At 45.3% G+C, this 23,457-nt stretch overlaps 1 pseudogene; it reads left to right on the top strand.

Annotated features, from left to right (window-relative positions):
- Nucleotides 1-713: 713 nt before the first annotated feature.
- Nucleotides 714-22,591, top strand: LOC135557323 (acetyl-coenzyme A synthetase 2-like, mitochondrial; annotated as a pseudogene).
- The last annotated feature ends 866 nt before the right edge of the window (nt 22,592-23,457 follow it).

The following is a 23,457-nucleotide window of genomic DNA, read 5'->3' as shown; positions in this document are numbered from 1 at the left end:
GCATCGCATTAGAGATCTTGGTTCAAGTCCAGGTTCTGTCGCAGCCGGCCGCGACCGGGAGACCCATGGGGCGACGCACAATTGGCCCAGCGTCGTCCAGGTTAGGAAGGGTTTGGCCGACAGGGATGTCCTTGTCCCATCGCGCACTAGCTACCCCTGTGGTGGGCGAGCGCAGTGCATGCTGACACAGTCGCCAGGTGTTTCCTCCAACACGTTGGTGCAACAGGCTTCGTCAAAAAGCAGTGCGGCCTGGTTGGGTTGTGTTTCGGAGGATGCACGGCTCTCGACCTTCGCCTCTCCCGTGTTCGTACGGGAGTTGCAGCGATGAGACAAGATTGGATACCATTAAATTGCGGAGAAAATGGAGTAAAAAATAAATGGAAAGGTTGGTGACCACTGACCTATACTATAGCCTAATCAAGTACATTTTTTTCTGATTGGGGTGGAAATGCCCCCACTTTAGTCATCTGTTGTCATTGGCTGGTCCAACCTCTGCGCCTTTATTGTCGGCCCACAATGCACTCCGACCTCCCTTTAAATGCATCTGCTTCGAATGTCTCGCCCCAAAAAAGTTTTGCTGGAGTCGTAAAGTTTCGTTTGATAAAACACAAACCCGTTGTCATTATGTATATGTGATTTTAAATGTGCTTTTTAATGCTTTTAAATATTTCACAATTTTGGTGGATAAAGGATACGATCTATCTTCTTCGGAATAGACTGTCTTTATGACAAAGAACTTCGTATCATGATGTGTTCGCTTTGGAGAGGCTCTTTGTTGACTCTCACTTCATCATTAAACCGACGGGTTTTTCAATGCTGTCGACAGTTGGGCAGAAGCTACAATATAGCATCATGTATGCCGGAGGCAGTTGCATTCCACGGTGTCAGTGATCATTCGGGACTGTACAAATTCTCCGTCAACGAAAGTGACCAGTTTTGGGGCGCAGTGGCGCGCCAGAGGCTGTCGTGGATAAGTCCCTTTCACACGGTTCAGAACTGTGACTTAAGTCAAGGCAAAATAAAATGGTTTGAAGGTGGAAAACTCAATGTATCTGGTAAGATAACATTTTCTCCACAAAATATACAATATGTAAGAAATATTTTCAATTGTTTTTGTTACAGCTGTATCTAAAGCTCCATAGAGTTGTTTTGATTGGTTGAAATACATTTGACCTTTATTTTGAAAATAATAATTCTGTAGTAAATATAGTACTCCAGGTGGTCCTATATCCCCTGCCAGTTCCATTTCTCTACCAGTAGAGTCACCCAGGGTAACTACCTCAACCAGTTGGTCCTATATCCCCTGCCAGTAGAGTCACCCAGAGTAGCTACCTCAACCAGTTGGTCCTATATCCCCTGCCAGTATAGTCACCCAGAGTAGCTACCTCAACCAGTTGGTCCTATATCCCCTGCCAGTAGAGTCACCCAGAGTAGCTACCTCAACCAGTTGGTCCTATATCCCCTGCCAGTAGAGTCACCCAGAGTAGCTACCTCAACCAGTTGGTCCTATATCCCCTGCCAGTAGAGTCACCCAGAGTAGCTACCTCAACCAGTTGGTCCTATATCCCCTGCCAGTAGAGTCACCCAGAGTAGCTACCTCAACCAGTTGGTCCTATATCCCCTGCCAGTAGAGTCACCCAGAGTAGCTACCTCAACCAGTTGGTCCTATATCCCCTGCCAGTAGAGTCACCCAGAGTAGCTACCTCAACCAGTTGGTCCTATATCCCCTGCCAGTAGAGTCACCCAGAGTAGCTACCTCAACCAGTTGGTCCTATATCCCCTGCCAGTAGAGTCACCCAGAGTAGCTACCTCAACCAGTTGGTCCTATATCCCCTGCCAGTAGAGTCACCCAGAGTAACTACCTCAACCAGTTGGTCCTATATCCCCTGTCAGTTCCATTTCTCTGCCAGTAGAATCACCCAGAGTAACGTCCTTCAATGTTGCTGGACTCAAGGAAGAATAGTTGTTTCCTTGGCGGGAACTAATGGGATCCTTAATAAATACAAACAGTACCAATTACTGGGTTCAGTCAGGAGGAGAAGACACTGATGGAATATATCATGAGAACATTCACATTGACACACAGGCTCTCTTGTGTTGTGAACGAACTAAGCGTTTATCCCAATGTATTTACCAGGAAACAACCAAGCTATTGGCAGAATACTCAAGTTAATTTAGTTTGAAAAGAACAGCAGAGCTGAACTGGTTTGAAACTGACTTTCACTACTGTGTGTGTGTGTGTGTGTGTGTGTGTGTGTGTGTGTGTGTGCCTGCGTACGTACCTATATGTGTGTGCGCTTGTCTGTATATGTGTGCATGTGTGTGTGCCTGCGTAAGTACCTATATGTGTGTGTGTCTGTGTGTGTGCGTGCGTGCATGCGTGTGTGTGTGTGTGCAGTGAACTGCTTGGATCGTCACGTTCAAACTTGTCCAGAGAGAGTGGCTCTGATCTGGGAGAGAGATGAACCTGGAACTGAGGTCAAGATCACCTACAGGTCTGGAACTATCACAATCACTATACAACATCTCATGTGGGAGCACACTTTAAATTCACTATCATTCAAACAGAAAATCCATGTCTTTGTAGCGACTGTGACCCAACAAAAGCGACCTCATCAAGAGGTTTGGACTTCTTGACGCAACGGTTAAGGCGTGAGCTTGACCGTCGCTGGACCTGGGTTTGAGTCCCGGGCGGGACTACCCCCTGAATTTGCTACACTATGAACATCCATGTAGTTTAGTTGTTCCCTGGTGCATGGCGGGTTATCACTCAGATAATTTCTTTCCTGAAATAATGTTTCGGTGGGGTTACCTCATGTATAACTGAGACGACCAAAATATAATCGCAAAGAGTAGGACCTATCACATCTACTGTAATCTATACACAAAGAGTAGATCTATCTCAACTACTGTAATCTATACACAAACAGTAGGCCTATCACAACTACTGTAATCTATACACAAAGAGTAGATCTATCTCAACTACTGTAATCTATACACAAACAGTAGGCCTATCACAACTACTGTAATCTATACACAAACAGTAGGCCTATCACAACTACTGTAATCTCTACTCAAAGAGTAGGCCTATCTCAACTGTAATCTACATACAAGGATAGACTGTATAAATACACATACTCATCACCCCTCACACCCTCATTCCCCTTCGTATCACCCAACTTTATTGACATTTTTCTCCACAGACAGCTACTGGAGCTGACCTGTCGCCTGGGCAACGTGCTTAAGCGCCAGGGGGTGCGGAGGGGGGACTGTGTGACTATCTACATGCCCCCCTGCCCCCTGGCAGTGGCCTCCATGTTGGCGTGCGCCCGGATAGGTGCGGCCCACAATGTGGTCTTCGCCGGGTTCAGCTCCGAGGCCCTGGCTGATCGCATCAGAGACGGTGAGGGGTCGTCACTGTCTGGCCAAGTTGCTAAGTCATAAGCCCTGCTTATTTCTACAACTTATCTTCATAAAATCTGATTTTAAACCTAACCTTAACCACATTGCTAACCTTATGCCTAACCCAAAAAATACAAAAAAAAGCTGAATTTATTTCCATAAATGTATACGATGTAGACAAGTTTGACTTCGCTGAGCGCATTAGAGATGGTGAGGTGGCTGATGAGGTGTAGAAAAGAGAGAAGGAACCACAAATAGTTACTGTATTTTTCATTACCTTATACCAATCTCTCTCTGTATCGACTGTATAATGTACCTGGCCCTGCTCCAGCCCAGTCCAGCACAGTGATCACGGTCAACCAGGGTGTGAGGGGAGGCAAGGTGGTTGACCTGAAGAGAACCGTGGACCAGGCCGTCCAGAACTGTCCCTCAGTCCAGAAGGTCCTGGTTGCCATGAGAACAGAACACCGTTGCCATGACAGACAGAGATGTTCCGCTGGAGGAGGTGAGCCAATAGAGACACAGCTTACTGGAGGAGGTGAGCCAATAGACACAGCTTACTGGAGGAAGTGAGCCAATAGACACAGCTTACCGGTGAGGTTATAACTGTTCATAAGAGGTTGGTGTTTATAATCGGTTACAATTGTTTTTATAACTGCTTTTTGTATTTAAACAATAGGTACTTAAAAAAATAATGATTTACTGTTTGTTAAATTGCATGATCATTTTATCACTTGTGAAAAATAGTACACTGCTCAAAAAAATAAAGGGAACACTTAAACAACACAATGTAACTCCAAGTCAAACACACTTCTGTGAAATCAAACTGTCCACTTAGGAAGCAACACTGATTGACAATACATTTCACATGCTGTTGTGCAAATGGAATAGACAACAGTTGGAAATTATAGGCAATTAGCAAGACACCCCCAATAAAGGAGTGGTTCTGCAGGTGGTGACCACAGACCACTTCTCAGTTCCTATGCTTCCTGGCTGATGTTTTGGTCACTTTTGAATGCTGGCCGGTGCTTTCACTCTAGTGGTAGCATGAGACTGAGTCTACAACCCACACAAGTGGATCAGGTAGTGCAGCTCATCCAGGATGGCACATCACTGCGAGCTGTGGCAAGAAGGTTTGCTGTGTCTGTCAGCGTAGTGTCCAGAGAATGGAGACACTACCAGGAGACAGGCCAGTACATCAGGAGATGTGGAGGAGGGCAACAACCCAGCAGCAGGACCGCTACCTCCGCCTTTGTGCAAGGAGGAGCAGGAGGAGCACTGCCAGAGCCCTGCAAAATGACCTCCAGCAGGCCATACATATGCATGTCTCTGCTCAAAGGGTCAGAAACAGACTCCATGAGGGTGGCATGAGGGCCCGACGTCCACAGGTGGGGGTTGTGCTTACAGCCCAACACAGTGCAGGACGTTTGGCATTTGCCAGAGAACACCAAGATTTACAAATTCGCCACTGACGCCCTGTGCTCTGCACAGATGAAAGCAGGTTCACACTGAGCACATGTGACAGTCTGGAGACGCCGTGGAGAACGTTCTGCTGCCTGCAACATCCTCCAGCATGACCGGTTTGGCGGTGGGTCAGTCATGGTGTGGGGGGGCATTTCTTTGACGGGCCGCACAGCCCTCCATGTGCTCGCCAGAGGTAGCTTGAATGTAGTGTGGTTTTCCACTTTAATTTTGAGTGTGACTCCAAATCCAGACCTCCATGGGTTGATAAATTTGATCTCCATTGATCATTTTTGTGTGATTTTGTTGTCAGCACATTCAACTATGTAAAGAAAAGAGTATTTAATAAGAAAAAAATAAATATATACACTGCTCAAAAAAATAAAGGGAACACTAAAATAACAAATCCTAGTTCTGAATGAATTGACTTGGATTTTTCATTCAGAACTAGGATTTGTTATTTTAGTGTTCCCTTTATTTTTTCGAGCAGTGTATATATATTTTTTTTAATGGGAAGAAAGAAATAATACATTAGCTCCATGGATCTTTGTACAACTCGTCAAATGGTTCTGCTGACACTTCTTATCACCACTTACTGTATCACCTTGTGGAAAACCTAGCAGCTTAGTAAATGATTGTAAAATTTGTTTGAGTGAATGCACCTGTGTCTTGACCATGACTTTGACTTGAATATAGGAGGCTATGGGTTTAAACCAACGGCTCGTAATAATGTAAATTGAACCTCTATTTTTACAAGGCAAGTCAGTTAGGAACAAATTCTTATTTACAATGATGGCCTACCGGGGAACTGTCCTTGTTCAGGGGCAGAATGACAGATTTTTACCTTGTCAGCTCGGGGATTCAATCCAGCAACCTTTCGGTTACTGGCCCAACGCTCTAACCACTAGGCTACCTGCCCCCCTAAATGGAGTGTAATGGCTGGAATGGAGTGAATGGAATGATATCAAACACATGTTTTCTGTTTCTACGGGGCTGAACTGTTTCTACGGGGCTGAACTCTTTGTCCCTTTAACAGGAGATGATGAAGGAGGATGTGGTGTGTGAGCCCGTTGCCATGGACAGTGAGGACGTCTTGTTCCTGCTCTATACGTCAGGCAGCACAGGGAAACCTAAGGGTCTGGTTCATACACAGGCTGGTTACCTGCTGTACACCGCCCTGACACACAGGGTGAGGGTCTGGTTATTTGCTGTACACCTCCCTTACACACAGGGTGAGGGTCTGGTTACCTGCTGTACACCTCCCTTACACACAGGGTGAGGGTCTGGTTACCTGCTGTACACCTCCCTTGCACACAGGGTGAGGGTCTGGTTACCTGCTGTACACCTCCCTCACACACAGGGTGAGGGTCTGGTAAACACACACACACACACACACACACACACACACACACACACACACACACACACACACACACACACACACACACACACAGGGTAAACCCTAAAGAAAAAACATCTGTATGAACCAGGCTGGTGTGCATGTTTACCAACACATGGCCTAACCTTTAACCATCTAAACAGCTGCTCTTAGTTACCTTTCCTTTACAACATGGCTAACCTTTAACCAGCTAAACAGCTGCTCTTAGTTACCTTTCCTTTCCAACATGGCTAACCTTTAACCAGCTAAACAGCTGCGCTTAGTTACCTTTCCTTTCCAACATGGCTAACCTTTAACCAGCTAAACAGCTGCTCTTAGTTACCTTTCCTTTACAACATGGCTAACCTTTAACCATCTAAACAGCTGCTCTTAGTTTCCTTTCCTTTCCAACATGGCTAACCTTTAACCAGCTAAACAGCTGCTCTTAGTTACCTTTCCAACATGGCTAACCTTTAACCATCTAAACAGCTGCTCTTAGTTTCCTTTCCTTTCCAACATGGCTAACCTTTAACCAGCTAAACAGCTGCTCTTAGTTACCTTTCCTTTCCAACATGGCTAACCTTTAACCAGCTAAACAGCAGCTCTTAGTTACCTTTCCAACATGGCTAACCTTTAACCAGCTAAACAGCTGCTCTTAGTTACCTTTACAACATGGCTAACCTTTAACCAGCTAAACAGCTGCTCTTAGTTACCGTTCCTTTACAACATGGCTAACCTTTAACCAGCTAAACAGCTGCTCTTAGTTACCTTTCCTTTCCAACATGGCTAACCTTTAACCAGCTAAACAGCTGCTCTTAGTTACCGTTCCTTTCCAACATGGCTAACCTTTAACCAGCTAAACAGCAGCTCTTAGTTACCTTTCCAACATGGCTAACCTTTAACCAGCTAAACAGCTGCTCTTAGTTACCTTTCCTTTCCAACACGGCTAACCTTTAACCAGCTAAACAGCTGCTCTTAGTTACCTTTACAACATGGCTAACCTTTAACCAGCTAAACAGCTGCTCTTAGTTACCTTTCCAACATGGCTAACCTTTAACTAGCTAAACAGCTGCTCTTAGTTACCGTTCCAACATGGCTAACCTTTAACCAGCTAAACAGCTGCTCTTAGTTACCTTTCCAACATGGCTAACCTTTAACCAGCTAAACAGCTGCTCTTAGTTACTGTTCCAACATGGCTAACCTTTAACCAGCTAAACAGCTGCTCTTAGTTACCTTTCCAACATGGCTAACCTTTAACCAGCTAAACAGCTGCTCTTAGTTACCGTTCCAACATGGCTAACCTTTAACCAGCTAAACAGCTGCTCTTAGTTACCTTTCCAACATGGCTAAACTTTAACCAGCTAAACAGCTGCTCTTAGTTACCTTTACAATATGGCTAACCTTTAACCAGCTAAACAGCTGCTCTTAGTTACCGTTCCTTTCCAACATGGCTAACCTTTAACCAGCTAAACAGCTGCTCTTAGTTACCTTTCCAACACGGCTAACCTTTAACCAGCTAAACAGCTGCTCTTAGTTACCTTTCCAACATGGCTAACCTTTAACCAGCTAAACAGCTGCTCTTAGTTACCTTTCTAGTTAATAGGCTAAGTTAGAGATGAACTTCCTCTTCCAATTAAAGTTAAGGGAGGTCAAAATAATGAACATCTATCTACCAAATCTATTCATTTTAAAATGTTAATGACTTATCCTTCTCCATTATCATTCACCTGATGATAAGATAAGATGTAAAATATAGACTTTTTTATGTTAACATCCAGTGTGACGAGGGACCCTGAGTCTCCGGTTTACCTGGGTGGGTTGAAGACCCCTGAGTCTCCGGTTTACCTACCCTCTTTCCTCTATCGTCTCCTTCAGTGTGTGTTCAACTCCCATGACGGGGACGTGTTTGGCTGTGTGGCGGACATCGGCTGGATAACCGGTCACAGCTACATCGTCTATGGCCCTCTGTGTAATGGAGAAACCACCATTCTATTTGACAGTACACCAGTATACCCCAACCCAGGTGACAATAGACTACTAAGGTTTTTTTTACAATCTGTACTTCAACGTGTTTACAACTTAAATCTGATCTCACCATTCCGCTATAAATATAACTCCCTTGCGTATATTCAGTAGGCAGCCTACACTCTTAGGAAAAAGGTGCTATCTAGAACCTAAAAGAGGTCTTTGGCTGTCCCCATAGGAGAAACCTTTGAAGAACCATTTTTGGTTCCTGTTTGGTTTCCAGGTAGAGCCCTTTCCACATATGGTTCTACATGGAACCCAAAAGAGTTCTACCTGGAACCGTAAGGGAACCAGGAAGGGTTCTCCTATGGGGACAGCCAAACTTTTTTTCTAAGAGTATTCTGTCATTGAGAGAACATTTCTGTCTTGTGAAAAGTTCAGCATTGAGGCCTGTAAAGACACAACAAAAGTTTTAGGCCCAAACATTAGGTTTTATGTGCTGCCTAGCAATGTGTAAAATAAGTTAACATTAGAACAGTTCTCTGTATGTTCTGTGAATGAACCTTTTCTGTCTTCTAAGAGTGACAGTACGACACCAGCACATGTGCATATATCTGGTGATGTTACAGGCAGGTACTGGGAGATGGTGGAGAGGCTGGGGATCAGTTTTACGGTGCTCCCACAGCCATCAGGCTGCTGCTGAAATACGGAGACGAGTGGGTGCAGAATTACAACCGCTCCTCCCTAAAACCCTGGGCTCTGGTAGGTCAAACCTTACAACAACAGCAGGACTCTCTTTCTCCTGTTTACGTTGAGAATGGTGCCGAAGGAGATGGCTGACGTTTTACGATCCCGTACCCAATTGGGATATTGTTGTTTTTTCACGTTATTTGTAGCTTATTTTGTTGTGTTTTTGACACTTTGTTTTATGACTGCTGCTGTTTCATTATTTGTAACTTTAAACAAATGTTTTACTTATATATTTTTTACTTAACACTTTTTCTTCTTAAAAACGTATTAAGGCGTTGTTGGTTAAGGGCTGGTAAGTAAGCATTTCACTGTAAGGTCTACACCTGTTGTATTCATTGTATTCGGCACACGTGACAAATAACATTTGATTTGATTAGACCTATATTAGAGAATATCCCGCAGAATACCATAAACCTAAGGAGAATATCCTGTTGAATACCATAAACCTCATCATAAACCAGTGTGATGAATCCACAGACAGCAGTCTACAGTGTGATGGATCCATAGACGGCAGTCTACAGTGTGATGGATCCATAGACGGCAGTCTACAGTGTGATGGATCCATAGACGGCAGTCTACAGTGTGATGGATCCATAGACGGCAGTCTACAGTGTGATGGATCCATAGACGGCAGTCTACAGTGTGATGGATCCATAGACGGCAGTCTACAGTGTGATGGATCCATAGACGGCAGTCTACAGTGTGATGGATCCATAGACGGCAGTCTACAGTGTGATGGATCCATAGACGGCAGTCTACAGTGTGATGGATCCATAGACGGCAGTCTACAGTGTGATGGATCCATAGACGGCAGTCTACAGTGTGATGGATCCATAGACGGCAGTCTACAGTGTGATGGATCCATAGACGGCAGTCTACAGTGTGATGGATCCATAGACGGCAGTGTGATGGATCCATAGACGGCAGTCTACAGTGTGATGGATCCATAGACGGCAGTGTGATGGATCCATAGACGGCAGTCTACAGTGTGATGGATCCATAGACGGCAGTCTACAGTGTGATGGATCCATAGACGGCAGTCTACAGTGTGATGGATCCATAGACGGCAGTCTACAGTGTGATGGATCCACAGACGGCAGTCTACAGTCTGATGGATCCACAGACGGCAGTCTACAGTGTGATGGATCCACAGACGGCAGTCTACAGTCTGATGGATCCACAGACGGCAGTCTACAGTGGGATGGATCCACAGACGGCAGTCTACAGTGGGATGGATCCACAGACGGCAGTCTACAGTGGGATGGATCCACAGACGGCAGTCTACAGTGGGATGGATCCACAGACGGCAGTCTACAGTGGGATGGATCCACAGACGGCAGTCTACAGTGGGATGGATCCACAGACGGCAGTCTACAGTGTGATGGATCCACAGACGGCAGTCTACAGTGTGATGGATCCATAGACGGCAGTCTACAGTGTAAATGATCCATAGACAGCAGTCTACAGTGTAATAGTATACTGTTGTAGTAGTAGTAGTAGTAGTAGTAGTAGTAGTAGTAGTAGTAGTAGTGTATACTGTTTCAGTACAGCAGGCAGTGTTGTGCTGATGGTATGTTAACATGATACTGTTGTAGTAGGTACATGAGCCTTGCTGTGGGTGCCACGGATTCAGCAGTCGGTACAAGGCATGACGAAGGCATGTCATGCCGCCAGGCGAGGGTAAAGGTTTGACCTCTAAAGAGAGTCTACATATGTGATGGAACACGTGTGTCGTGCCAGGCCGGGGCATGGGATTATCTAGACAGCACATCGTAAGCATGTCCTGTCTTCTTCCTGTCCTCTTCATGTCGTCTTCCCCATGAACCCATCCAACACCGAGGCATGGGAGCGTTAAAACCTGGAGGGCTCCTCCTATCATTTCCATTCACTGTGGAATGGAACCCTCTAGGTTGTTTAACCCTGTGGTGCTGTTAACCCTGTGGTGCTGTTAACCCTGTGGTGCTGTTAACCCTGTGGTGCTGTTAACCCTGGGGTGCTGTTAACCCTGGGGTGCTGTTAACCCTGGGGTGCTGTCTCCCCTGGGGTGCTGTCTCCCCTGTGGTGCTGTCTCCCCCGTGGTGCTGTCTCCCCCGTGGTGCTGTCTCCCCCGTGGTGCTGTCTCCCCTAGTGGTGCTGTCTCCCCTGTGGTGCTGTCTCCCCTGTGGTGCTGTCTCCCCTGTGGTGCTGTCTCCCCTGTGGTGCTGTCTCCCCTGTGGTGCTGTCTCCCCTGTGGTGCTGTCTCCCCTAGTGGTGCTGTTAACCCTGTGGTGCTGTTAACCCTGTGGTGCTGTTAACCCTGTGGTGCTGTTAACCCTGTGGTGCTGTTAACCCTGTGGTGCTGTCTCCCCTGTGGTGCTGTCTCCCCTGTGGTGCTGTCTCCCCTGTGGTGCTGTCTCCCCTGTGGTGCTGTCTCCCCTGTGGTGCTGTCTCCCCTGTGGTGCTGTCTCCCCTGTGGTGCTGTCTCCCCTGTGGTGCTGTCTCCCCCGTGGTGGTGTCTCCTCCGGGGTGCTGTTAACCCTGGGGTGCTGTCTCCCTGGGGTGCTGTCTCCCTGGGGTACTGTTAACCCTGTGATGCTGTCTCCCTGTGGTGCTGTCTCCCCGTGGTGCTGTTTACCCGTGGTGCTGTTTACCCGGGGTGCTGTTAACCCTGGGGTGCTGTTAACCCTGGGGTGCTGTCTCCCTGGGGTACTGTTAACCCTGTGATGCTGTCTCCCCGTGGTGCTGTCTCCCCGTGGTGCTGTTTACCTGGGTGCTGTCTCCCCGTGGTGCTGTCTCCCCGGGGTGCTGTTTACCCTGTGGTGCTGTTTACCCTGTGGTGCTGTTTACCCTGTGGTGCTGTCTACCCTGTGGTGCTGTTTACCCTGTGGTGCTGTTTACCCTGTGGTGCTGTCTCCCTGTGGTGCTGTCTCCCCTGTGGTGCTGTCTCCCCTGTGGTGCTGTCTCCCTGTGGTGCGGTCTCCCTGGGTGCTGTCTCCCCGTGGTGCTGTCTCCCCTGTGGTGCTGTTAACCCTGTCCTTTCCTGTTTCCTCTGCAGTGGGTGAACCCATCAACACAGAAGCTTGGGAGTGGTACCATCGGGTGGTGGGGGACGGACGCTGCCCCGTGGTCGACACCTGGTGGCAGACAGGTAATGACTGACCTTTAACCTTGCTACTTAAAATAGTAGATTTACTACAACTTAATTTCTTACACAGAATGTGCTGTATGCAGAATACTGTATGAGATCAGGGTGTTTCTTAAAATGCGTAAGCACGCAAGTTTGAGCACGGGAGGGAAATCAAAGTATTCGAAACAGAGCATGGCAGGCACTTCTCACAAAGAAATATGACTTAACCATGTCAAAAAAAATGAAGCTCATTTTCTTGAAATCAATGGCGGCCATTATTTGAGCCGAAGCGAGAGAAAATACACTCAGACTTCGGAATGACATGTTGCCTATTCACATCTCGTATGTTGCCTGACTACAGTATTTAATCTGGATACGTTAATAAATACATAATGTGTTATTTTTGGCATGTTTACCCGCCTACGTACTGTATATAGCAAGCCCATAATAAGCCAATAGGGATAACTGGCTAGCTACTAGTACTAGCTACTGGGGCGGCTGGGTAGCCTAGTGGTTAAGAGCGTTGGACTAGTAACTGGAAGGTTCCAAGTTCAAATCCCTGAGCTGACAAGGTACAAATCTGCCCCTGAACAGGCAGTTAACCCACTGTTCCTAGGCCGTCATTGAAAATAAGAATTTGTTCTTAACTGACTTGCCTGGTTAAATAAAGGTAAAATAATAAAAAAAATCTGTCTTGCATACTATTAGTTTTAGTTTAATAACAGTCAAAAATGACCTATCTGGTTAGCTACATTATTACGATTCGCGTATAGCTAATTGACAGTTATGTAAAACAGTTGCTGAGTGTATATCTTGTTTTGTCTCTATTGCCATTGTTGTCCTGGCTGGAAGACGGTTCAGTGAATGGGTACTGTAAGTCCATAGTAAGCCAATAGGGCTAACTGGCTAGCTAGCTAGCCATAAAGAATTGGTTGCTACCCACAAAAAAATGAATATCAACCTTGCATAACATTCGTTTTAGGTCATTTTTGCCTGTTTAACTAGCTGGCTAGCTAGATTATTATGATTCACATATCTAGCTGATAAATGTGAAGTAAAACGCTTGCTTTGTGTATATCTTGTTTGGTCTTTATTGTTGTCATTGTCCTGGCTGGGAGAAGGTTAGTGAATGGGGAGGTGCAGCGTGAGGTAATACAGTAGGGGGAGTGATGCTCGGCGTGAGGTAATACAGTAGGGGGAGTGATGCTCGGCGTGAGGTAATACAGTAGGGGGAGTGCTGCTCAGCGTGAGGTAATACAGTAGGGGGAGTGCAGCTCAGCGTGAGGTGATACAGTAGGGGGAGTGCTGCTCAGCGTGAGGTGATACAGTAGGGGGAGTGCTGCTCGGCGTGAGGTAATGCAGTAGGGGGAGTGCTGCTCGGCGTGAGATAATACAGTAGGGGGAGTGCTGCTCGGCGTGAGGTAATACAGTAGGGGGAGTGCTGTTCGGCGTGAGGTGATACAGTAGGGGGAGTGCTGCTCGGCGTGAGGTAATACAGTAGGGGGAGTGCTGCTCGGCGTGAGGTAATACAGTAGGGGGAGTGCTGCTCAGCGTGAGGTAATACAGTAGGGGGAGTGCTGCTCGTTAGCTAGCCTGCTCTGAGGGCTCCCCACCAGTGACATTGTACATTAACTAGCCTGCTCTGAGGGCTCCCCACCAGTTACATTGTACATTAGCTAGCCTGCTCCGAGAGGCTCACCACCAGTGACATTGTACATTAGCTAGCCTGCTCTGAGGGCTCCCCACCAGTGACATTGTACATTAGCTAGCCTGCTCTGTGGGCTCACCACCAGTTACATTGTACATTAGCTAAGCCTGCTCTGAGGGCTCCCCACCAGTTACATTGTACATTAGCTAATCCTGCTCTGAGGGCTCCCCACCAGTTACATTGTACATTAGCTAGCCTGCTCTGAGGGCTCCCCACCAGTTACATTGTACATTAGCTAGCCTGCTCTGAGGGCTCCCCAACAATGACTTTGTACATTAGCTAGCTTTCCATACTTTCTCTTTTTAAGGTCAATACCTCACACACATTTGTTTGAATAGAAAGCTATATCGTTTGCTGCATTGTAACCAATTCTATCATTACGTCAGTGGAAAATAGCCTATAATAACAGGCCTGTAACCAATGTTCTTCCACTAAATGAGTTTAGCGCTGGGCAATAAAAACATGTTTCTAAAGCCATATCTGATTTGAGGCTAATCTAACAAAAATTCAGGTTGACCTTATATATTTCAGTCCTCAATCTCACCAAATTACAGTCATTGAGTAATTAAAATAAATTCACCGGAATAATGTTAATTATCACACAAGGGGCATATTAAAGGGGCAATCTGGGATTGGTACATACATTTTGAGACTTTTAAATTAATGATGTGTTGCCATTTGTGGTTGTTGTTTCAATCCCAGGCTGCCCCTTTAATATTTATAATTAAACATGCATAATTTAGCACGGAGCATTAAGGACACATATATGACCCAAATACCCTACCTTAGAACAGAGGCTGGCTGAATGGCTGGCTGACTAGTTGACTGGCTGACTAGTTGACTGGCTGACTGGCTGACTAGTTGACTGGCTGACTGGCTGACTAGTTGACTGGCTGACTGCCTGACTAGTTGACTGGCTGACTGCCTGACTAGTTGACTGGCTGACTGCCTGACTAGTTGACTGGCTGACTGCCTGACTAGTTGACTGGCTGACTAGTTGACTGGCTGACTAGTTGACTGCCTGACTAGTTAACTGGCTGACTGCCTGACTAGTTAACTGGCTGACTGCCTGACTAGTTGACTGGCTGACTGCCTGACTAGTTGACTGGCTGACTGCCTGACTAGTTGACTGCCTGACTAGTTGACTGCCTGACTAGTTGACTGCCTGACTAGTTGACTGGCTGACTGCCTGACTAGTTGACTGCCTGACTGCCTGACTAGTTGACTGGCTGACTGCCTGACTAGTTGACTGCCTGACTAGTTGACTGCCTGACTAGTTGACTGCCTGACTAGTTGACTGCCTGACTAGTTGACTGCCTGACTAGTTGACTGGTTGACTGCCTGACTAGTTGACTGGCTGGCTGACCTCAGAACAGAGGATTATGTCGTTATGTCCAGATTTTCCAATTAGCACTAAATTGCATTATTGGTAATTGCTGGCAGTTTGATCCATGTGCAAAAAAAGTCCATTACAGGGGCAAATAAGGAGATTTGACTGGCTGACTGACTGACTTGCTGACTGGCTGGCTGGTTGATTGACTGGCTGACTGCCTGGCCGGCTGACTGGCTGGCTGACTGGTTGGCTGACTTGCTGACTGGCTGGCTGGCTGACTGCCTGGCTGACTGCCTGGCTGGCTGGCTAGTTGACTGCCTGGTTGGCTGACTGACTGGCTGGCTGACTTGCTGACTGGATGGCTGGTTGGCTGACTGGCTGGCTGACTGCCTGGTTGGTTGACTGGCTGGCTGACTGGGTTGGCTGATTGGCTAGTTGACTGGCTGGCTGACTGGCTAGCTAGCTGACTGGCTAGTTGACTGCCTGGCTGGCTGACTGGTTGGCTGACTGGCTGGCACCTTGCCCCTGTGTGGGATGTTAATCTGTGGTGTCCTAGTTCTATGGAGACCCTGGCTACCTCCCAAATAGTACCCTATTAATTTTACAGTGCACTACTTTAGACCAGGACCCATAGTAATGCACTACTTCAGATCAGGACCCATAGTAGTGCACTACTTCAGACCAGGACCCATAGTAGTGCACTACTTTAGACCAGGGCCCATAGTAGTGCACTACTTTAGACCAGGGCCCATAGTAGTGCACTACTTTAGACCAGGGCCCATAGTAGTGCACTACTTTAGACCAGGGCCCATAGTAGTGCACTACTTTAGACCAGGGCCCATAGTAGTGCACTACTTTAGACCAGGGCCCATAGTAGTGCACTACTTTAGACCAGGGCCCATAGTAGTGCACTACTTTAGACCAGGGCCCATAGTAGTGCACTACTTTAGACCAGGGCCCATAGTAGTGCACTACTTTAGACCAGGGCCCATAGTAGTGCACTACTTCTGACCAGGACCCATAGTAGTGCACTACTTTAGACCAGGACCCATAGTAGTGCACTACTTTAGACCAGGGCCCATAGTAGTGCACTACTTTAGACCAGGGCCCATAGTAGTGCACTACTTTAGACCAGGGCCCATAGTAGTGCACTACTTTAGACCAGGGCCCATAGTAGTGCACTACTTTAGACCAGGGCCCATAGTAGTGCACTACTTTAGACCAGGGCCCATAGTAGTGCACTACTTTAGACCAGGGCCCATAGTAGTGCACTACTTTAGACCAGGGCCCATAGTAGTGCACTACTTTAGACCAGGGCCCATAGTAGTGCACTACTTTAGACCAGGGCCCATAGTAGTGCACTACTTTAGACCAGGGCCCATAGTAGTGCACTACTTTAGACCAGGGCCCATAGTAGTGCACTACTTTAGACCAGGGCCCATAGTAGTGCACTACTTTAGACCAGGGCCCATAGTAGTGCACTACTTTAGACCAGGGCCCATAGTAGTGCACTACTTTAGACCAGGGCCCATAGTAGTGCACTACTTTAGACCAGGGCCCATAGTAGTGCACTACTTTAGACCAGGGCCCATAGTAGTGCACTACTTTAGACCAGGGCCCATAGTAGTGCACTACTTTAGACCAGGGCCCATAGTAGTGCACTACTTTAGACCAGGGCCCATAGTAGTGCACTACTTTAGACCAGGGCCCATAGTAGTGCATTCTAAAGGGAATAGGGTGCCATTTTGGACTCAATCCTCTGTCAGTCCAGCTCCACACCAGCCAGATTAGCAGGGTAGATTAGCCGATTAGTAGATTAGCATGGCCTGGTCGCAGGATAGAGTCAAACCTAATTGCATTTAATTGACTTTTAACATGGCCGTAATTCTCTCATCGACATCTGTAGCTAAAGGATCCGGGTTTATTATGCTGACAGACTGACAAACTGGTTGTTTACAAAAACCTGGTTCTCTTTGCCGTCTCCTTTTTCCTCATCAACCTTTAATCTCCTCTTAACTTTCTCTAGTTTTTTAAATTTATTGATTGTATTTTTTTAGGGGTTGTAGATCAGCTTTAACAATTGCAGATAGATTGTAGCTTCCATCAATGTAATTGTCTGCATCATTTCCAATCCCCCATATATTTGTTGGGTAGATATATATTTCTTTAAATATATTTTCCTTCTTTATTATTTTCCACTAACCTACCATCCCTAATTGTAGAATTTACTCTAGTCTCTCTCTCTCTCCCCTCCTCCCTCTCTCTCTCTCTCCCCTCCTCCCTCTCTCTCTCTCCCCTCCTCTCTCCCCTCCTCTCTCTCTCTCCCTCCTCACTCTCTCTCTTTCTCTCTCTGGCTATTACCAGATCGTCGGCCGTCTCGATGATGTCATCAATGTGAGCGGTCACCGGCTTGGGACTGCGGAACTAGAGGATGTGGTGGTATGTACGATCATAATCATGTTTAGTTTAGGTTATTAATTTGACCATTTAAAAAAAATCAACTAGCACACATAAAATTTGAAAAAGCCATACATAATGGAGGATAACACACTATAAAGTCTAGGACTTATTTCCATTGTGGTCCTCTTGAGACAAGATCGTGATGTGACCAAATGTCCTTCTCAAAATAACTTTGATCAGTGGTGTAGCAGTTTTTATTTATTTTACCTTTATTTAACCAGGCAAGTCAGTTAAGAATAAATTATTATTTTTAATGACGGCCTAGGAACAGTGGGTTAACTGACTGTTCAGTGGCAGAACAACAGATTTGTACCTTGTCAGCTTGGGGGTTTGAACTTGCAACCTTCTGCTAGCTAGTCCAACGCTCTAACCACTAGGCTACCCTGCCACCCCCCCTGCTGCATTGAATGTGTAAGGAGCATTACTTTAATTGGGCGGATCCATAATAAAATACAGATAATTACCATGAACGGCGGTCAGCGTTTACCCAACAATTGTTTTTCTACCACGACATCACTGATCACGTTCATGAGTCCAAATGTTCCTATCAAAATAACTTCTTATTGCAGGACTTTACCCGAGTCTACACAAAAATCAGCTGAAATGATAAGCATACCGTATAAATGTCGCGTATCGTATAAATGTCGCGTATCATATCAATGTCGCGTATCGTATCAATGTCGCGTATCGTATCAATGTCGCGTATCGTATCAATGTCGCTTATCGTATGAATGTCGCTTATCGTATGAATGTCGCTTATCGTAATAAATGTCGCTTATCGTAATAAATGTCGCTTATCATATAAATGTCGCTTATCGTAATAAATTTCGCTTATCGTACAAATGTCCTTGTCGACGTTATTAACAGTTGGAACTGATTCCATGGCATTCTCTCCTAGAACCAGTGTCCTGGAGTGGCTGAGTCTGCTGCGATTGGCTACTCCCATGACATCAAAGGAGAGGGTGAGTGACATCGTGGAACATTGACGTGCACCATGGTTACATGATTATACCAATTGACTTTTACCCTGTTGTATTTACACTTAACTCTCCACTCTTAGTGGCTAATTCAAGGAAATGTATCAACAACCAGGGTTGCCTAGGTTACTTTCTAAATGTAATCCGTTACAGTTAATAGTTACCTGTCCAAAATTGTCATCCATAACGTAATTTATGGATTAGCCAAACTCAGTAATGTAATCTGATGACTGATGACTCAGTTACTTTTAGATTACTTTCCCCTTAAGAGGCATTAGAAGAAGACAAAAAAGGATCCTTCAAACACATTTGGTGTAACATCATAGTGGTCTCTGATTGGTGGTCATCATTTGGTGTGCCATCATAGTGGTCTCTGATTGGTGGTCATCATTTGGTATGCCATCATAGTGGTCTCTGATTGGTGGTCATCATCTGGTGTGTCATCATAGTGGTCCCTGATTGGTGGTCATCATAGTGGTCTCTGATTGGTGGTCATCATTTGGTGTGTCATCATAGTGGTCTCTGATTGGTGGTCATCATTTGGGGTGTCATCATAGTGGTCTCTGATTGGTGGTCATCATTTGGTGTGTCATCATAGTGGTCTCTGATTGGTGGTCAGACTCACTCAGGTGAAACAAACTTAAACTTGTGCCTTTTGTCAGTGCTGAATTGAATGTCACTGAGAAAACAGAAAGGTGTCATGTATTTTTTAGCAAACATCCTTTCTGAATTTAAATAAGTAATCCTCTACTTTTTCCAAAGTAATCTGATTACAATATTATGCTGGTAACGTAACTGATTACAAGTAATCCGCCCCTCCCCCTACCCGACTGCAGTTTGTATCAGATTACAAGTAATCCGCCCCTCCCCTACCCGACTGCAGTTTGTAATCATTACAAGTAATCCGCCACTACCCTACCTGACTGCAGTTTGTAATCAGATTACAAGTAATCCGCCCCTCTCCTACCCCGTCGAGAACAAATATACAGTTAACGTCTTTATTTCACCACCTTGATCCAAACAACTCTACGTGAACTTGACATAACCTTTAAGTGACCTTGTGCAAATGATGTAGCATGTCATGTGCTAGACAATAGTAAACAACAAACAGATATTCTAGATATCTTTTGACCAATCAGATCACCCTTTCTTTTGCCCAATAATTGGGCAAAAGATCAGAATTGGACTGCCTGTGTAAACGCAGCCTTTACGGCCATATAGGTGATCTACTGTCCTTTTCTCTGACCAGGTGTGTATGTGTTTGTGGTGTTGAAGAAGGCAGTGATGGTTCAAGAGGATGTTCTAGCTCAGCAGCTCAGAGAGATGGTGTCCAGGAGCATCGCCAAGAACGCCTGCCCAGACTTCATTCAGGTAGTACCACTAATACTGGTAGTCTAGTGGGGTTTCACTTGTGATACTTTCAATCGTTGAACTCTCTGAACCTTCCCTCAGAGAGACTGAAAAACAGCTTCTATCTCAAGGCCATCAGACTGTTAAACAGCCATCACTAACATTGAGAGGCTGCTGCCAACATACTGACTCAAATCTCAATCCACTTAAATAATTCATAATTGGATGTAATAAATGTATCACTAGTCACTTTAAACAATGCCACTTAATATAATGTTTACATACTCTACGTTACTCATCTCATATGTATATACTGTACTCTATACCATCTACTGCATCTTGCCTATGACGCACGGCCATCGCTCATCCATATATTTATATGTACATATTCTTATTAATTCATTTACATTTGTGTGTATTAGGTAGTTGATGTGAAATTGTTAGATTACTTGTTAGAAATTACTGCATGGTCGGAACTAGAAGCACAAGCATTTGGCTACACTCGCATTAACATCTGCTAACCATGTGAATGTGACCATTAACATCTGCTAACCATGTGTATGTGACCATTAACATCTGCTAACCATGTGACCATTAACATCTGCTAACCATGTGACCATTAACATCTGCTAACCATGTGACCATTAACATCTGCTAACCATGTGACCATTAACATCTGCTAACCATGTGACCATTAACATCTGCTAACCATGTGACCATTAACATCTGCTAACCATGTGACCATTAACATCTGCTAACCATGTGACCATTAACATCTGCTAACCATGTGACCATTAACATCTGCTAACCATGTGACCATTAACATCTGCTAACCATGTGACCATTAACATCTGCTAACCATGTGACCATTAACATCTGCTAACCATGTGACCATTAACATCTGCTAACCATGTGACCATTAACATCTGCTAACCATGTGACCATTAACATCTGCTAACCATGTGACCATTAACATCTGCTAACCATGTGACCATTAACATCTGCTAACCATGTGACCATTAACATCTGCTAACCATGTGACCATTAACATCTGCTAACCATGTGACCATTAACATCTGCTAACCATGTGACCATTAACATCTGCTAACCATGTGACCATTAACATCTGCTAACCATGTGACCATTAACATCTGCTAACCATGTGACCATTAACATCTGCTAACCATGTGACCATTAACATCTGCTAACCATGTGACCATTAACATCTGCTAACCATGTGACCATTAACATCTGCTAACCATGTGACCATTAACATCTGCTAACCATGTGACCATTAACATCTGCTAACCATGTGACCATTAACATCTGCTAACCATGTGACCATTAACATCTGCTAACCATGTGACCATTAACATCTGCTAACCATGTGACCATTAACATCTGCTAACCATGTGACCATTAACATCTGCTAACCATGTGACCATTAACATCTGCTAACCATGTGACCATTAACATCTGCTAACCATGTGACCATTAACATCTGCTAACCATGTGACCATTAACATCTGCTAACCATGTGACCATTAACATCTGCTAACCATGTGTATGTGACCATTAACATTTGATTTGCCTACTTTATAAAGGTCATAAACAATGTTCTAAAGTGTCACAAGACTGTCCTGAACATGACTTATAACATTGACAGGCACAAACAGCTGGGTTGTGTTAAGTAGATCACACTGTAGCAAAACAAAAAATGTTTTGCAACAGAAAAAAAAACAAAAAGCTGTGTTCTGGTAAACTTAAAGTAGTACCCTCTCCATTTCAAAACGTTTTTGTTTTTTTTAATGAAGGGAGGAAGGAAAGATACACTTTTAAAGTTTTCAAACGGGGCTTTTATCTCGGTAGGTGGTGAGGTGTCTGCCAAAGACTCGCTCGGGAAAAACCACGCGCCGTGTCCTGAGGAAGGTCGTAGAGCGGAACACGGACGAGCTGGGGGACCTCAGCACGCTAGACGACCCTGACTCCGTACACGAGGTCATCAGGGGTCACCGACGTCTCCGTGGCGACGGCAAGCAGCAGTAACAACAGGGTATTAAAGGGACACCACCAATTTATATTTTTTTTGGGGGGGGGGACGACAGAACAAAACAAAAAAATAGTTTTCAATGATATGGTGCTGGAGACAATGAATGAGGTTAAAACATTGAAGTGTCCCTTTTTAAGTTACAGAACATTCACAAACAAATGTATTGTGTAGCACAGATGCTTCTGTCGTGACCATTAGAGAATCATCATACCAGTTGCATCCATTATGTCTATGGGAAACATTCTGAATGTTTAACCATGTTGAATAGACCTTGGTAACACTGCGTCCACATCCATTCCACAAACTACAGGGGCGTGGACTACGCTGGGAGAACCTGAGATGTGTGTGTATTGTTGTGAATTGTTGGATATTACTGCACCTGTTGGAGCTAGGAACTTAAGCATTTTCGCTACACCCGCAATAACATCTGCTAAATATGTGTATGTGACCAAAAAAACATTTGTTTTGATTTGAGAACCTAAAACAAAAAAAACAAAAAAAATCTGTCAAATGGTCTTGATTATTGCATGCTATTCTTCTTGCTCTATTTCTTAAGTGTCTGTTCTGGATTACTGTTCATGAATTGAGAAGGTATTTTTAGTATTGTATGGATGTTTAAGAGTTTTAAACTTCTGTTTTTAGTGCATGATGTAGATTATATTACTCAAATTATAATCTGTATAAAACAAAGTTGAGTAATAAAGCAACAATAAGCAGCATTCTTTACTGGTCACTTCCTTCTCGTTAAAAATACACATTTTAATGTCAATAAAAAAAATAAACGACATGATCATACAACCCATTAAGACGTCAGTAAACAAAGACACAGTCCCACAGCTTCACCTTGACAACAGTCCCACAGCTTCACCTTGACAACAGTCCCACAGCTTCACCTTGACAACAGTCCCACAGCTTCACCTTGACAACAGTCCCACAGCTTCACCTTGACAACAGTCCCACAGCTTCACCTTGACAACAGTCCCACAGCTTCACCTTGACCCGGTAAACAGTCCCACAGCTTCACCTTGACCCGGTAAACAGTCCCACAGCTTCACCTTGACCCGGTAAACAGTCCCACAGCTTCACCTTGACCCGGTAAACAGTCCCACAGCTTCACCTTGACCCGGTAAACAGTCCCACAGCTTCACCTTGACCCGGTAAACAGTCCCACAGCTTCACCTTGACCCGGTAAACAGTCCCACAGCTTCACCTTGACCCGGTAAACAGTCCCACAGCTTCACCTTGACCCGGTAAACAGTCCCACAGCTTCACCTTGACCCGGTAAACAGTCCCACAGCTTCACCTTGACAACAGTCCCACAGCTTCACCTTGACAACAGTCCCACAGCTTCACCTTGACCCGGTAAACAGTCCCACAGCTTCACCTTGACCCGGTAAACAGTCCCACAGCTTCACCTTGACAAAAGTCCCACAGCTTCACCTTGACCCGGTAAACAGTCCCACAGCTTCACCTTGACCCGGTAAACAGTCCCACAGCTTCACCTTGACCCGGTAAAC

This window comes from Oncorhynchus masou, chromosome 16 (assembly GCF_036934945.1).
Source record: "Oncorhynchus masou masou isolate Uvic2021 chromosome 16, UVic_Omas_1.1, whole genome shotgun sequence".
NCBI lineage: Eukaryota > Metazoa > Chordata > Actinopteri > Salmoniformes > Salmonidae > Oncorhynchus > Oncorhynchus masou.
The sequence above is the reverse complement of the archived record's forward strand: the minus strand, read 5'-3'. Positions and strand labels throughout refer to the sequence as shown.